The sequence below is a fragment of the Limulus polyphemus genome, unplaced genomic scaffold (assembly GCF_000517525.1).
Source record: "Limulus polyphemus unplaced genomic scaffold, Limulus_polyphemus-2.1.2 Scaffold3555, whole genome shotgun sequence".
In the NCBI taxonomy this organism is placed as follows: domain Eukaryota; kingdom Metazoa; phylum Arthropoda; class Merostomata; order Xiphosura; family Limulidae; genus Limulus; species Limulus polyphemus.
Genome location: NW_013669165.1, coordinates 2,916 through 5,435, shown reverse-complemented (window position 1 = coordinate 5,435; position 2,520 = coordinate 2,916).

Sequence of the window (2,520 nt, the reverse complement as noted above, 5' to 3'; positions counted from 1 at the left end):
AGCCAACGTCGAAGAAGAAACTCTACTCAGTTTTGAGAAGGGAAACGGTGAAGCTCTTGATGAAGTTACTACCACTGATGTGACTTTTACCGATGATAGGACATTTACTGATGAAGCAGATGAACCTCATATGAAGCAGAAGCCAACGAGAGGAGACCAGTACGGAAGAAGATACGTCCCATAAAATTAAGAGACTTTGTTGAATTGTAATTTTGTGTTTGTAATTCTGTACATTTAATTAAGTTATTGTTAATTGTTATTGGTTTATTGTATGTGGGTATTGTTCGGGACGAACAATACTAAGGAGGGGGCAGTGTTGCGTCAGCGAGATCACGTGACTATTGTCACGCCACCTACTTTCTAGAACTATCCTGTACCTTGGCGAATGCTCTAGCATTTACTAGATATAGGGTAGACTGGTATATAAAAGAGGGTGACAACGTGACGGGACAATAATGTGTGTGTACACAGTGAGTAATTGATCTGCAGTCAGAGAGTATTATTGAGCACGTTCGTTGTTATAGCGTTTGTTTTAGCGCGATTGTTGAAATTAAGTGTATCGTAAAGTTATATTCAGTGTTGCGTGAGCGAGGTCATGTGACTAATGTCACGCCACTTCTCTCGAACCTTCGGGAATAGTCGGGAGATTACTAGATATAGGGTAGTCTGGTATATATAAGAGGGGGACAATGTGACGGAATCAGTGTGTGTGTAGGTAATGAGTAATTGAACTACAGTCAGAGAGAGACGTATTGTTGAAGTTAACGTTCGTTGTTTTAGCGTTTGTTTTAGCGCGATTGTTGAAATTAAGTGTATCGTAAAGTTAAATTCGGAAAGAATAAACCAGTTTTATTAAGTAAGGACTTGTGTCGCTAAAGTTTAGTCGGAACGAAGTTACGGAAAGTTAATTAACAAACGGAGACGTAACAATACTAAGGAAGGGACAGTGTTACGACAGCGGAAGTCATGTGACGCTAGTAACACGTCATCAGCTTCTAAAAAATTCATGTCCGTTCGTGAAGCCTCGAGTATTTATTAGATGTGCGGTATTCTTGTATATAAGATCGCCAAGAAGTGACGGCAACAAGGGAATTGAATTGTGGACAGAGATAGAGACGGACAATTGAGTCAAGCACGTGAATGGTTCGTTGTGAATTTTAGCGTTTGTTAAGTTATAGCGTGACTGTGGAAATTAAGTGAATTTCAAAGTTGTATTGAGAAAGAGTAAACTAGTTTTATTTAAGAATAGACTTGTATCACTAAAGTTTCTTTGGAAAGAATTTTTACAGAAAATTAACAAATGAACAGAGACGTAACAATATGGTAGGCATATTAAAATACCACATCTGCATTTATTTAAGACTAAGAATACATTTATCTGTGATTAAGAATTAAGAACAAAGGATATTATTTTAGAATATACGACAATGAATAATATGTCTAAGTTGATTAGGCAATGATTGACAGGACGTACTTCAAATTTCAATTGAGTTTTATCCAAGGTCAAAACACAAAAGGGGCATTTACTTTACTTTGTTAGGTGTAGTGCAAATGTGAGTATGGTGGTAGTGTTTATATTATATTTCCTTTATGTATTCAAAGTAAAGAACAATAGCAAATATTATCATAACTTTCCTTGTAATTTATATTACACTTGTAAGCATAACCTATTATTTAATTTTTCGTCACTCACTTCTTCTTAGGTTTAATTTATTCTCATTTTTAAAGTTTTGCTGTTTTGTAATTTTTTTGGCTACCTGCGCTCTATTTTATAAATGCTTGTTAGTAGTGTAAGTTACCTTACCTACAAGTACTTAAACTAATGCGGATACCGTGTCATTGTCTTAACTATCGTTCACAGTTTGGTTGGTTTAGACAGTAACAGCTGTAGTTGTACTAGTACAGTAGCTGCTTTACGAAATCATTTTTCGGAACAGAAAGAACACATATTTGTCAGTATAGAAACATGCCCTAGCTCTTTATGTAAGTATAAAGAGTTGAACATATTTTATTGAAAATGTCTGGGTATTTTTGAAATATGGAGGAGACAAGTCGATGTAATACTAATAGCAAACCGGAGAAAACAAATAATAATCGGTTACATTAAAATTAAAGTTTTTGTTGTAATATGGCTGATCTCGAGTTTTTTGTTTTATTTATACATCATTCATTGTGGAAGAGAAAATTGATAATAATAAAAATACCCAAGGAATTGTTATATTATTTAAAAGAACTGAAAGCAAAAAGTATGATTTAAATTAAGCTATTTCATTGCCTGTACGGTGTACGTAGTCATGTTAGGTTTCGTTAGATAAAATACTATCAATAATACTAACTTGTTACAGACAAGAGTGCACAACATAAGGTAAACATAAGATCGTCAAAAACTATAGTACTGGTAGTAGTAGTAGTGGTGTTACTACTAGTAATGGTAGTAATTATTGGAAAAAGTTCCATATGGCACCCCCACCCAAAAATTGTAGAATTGCCTGGATAAAAAAAGATTCTGAAAAGGGTTTA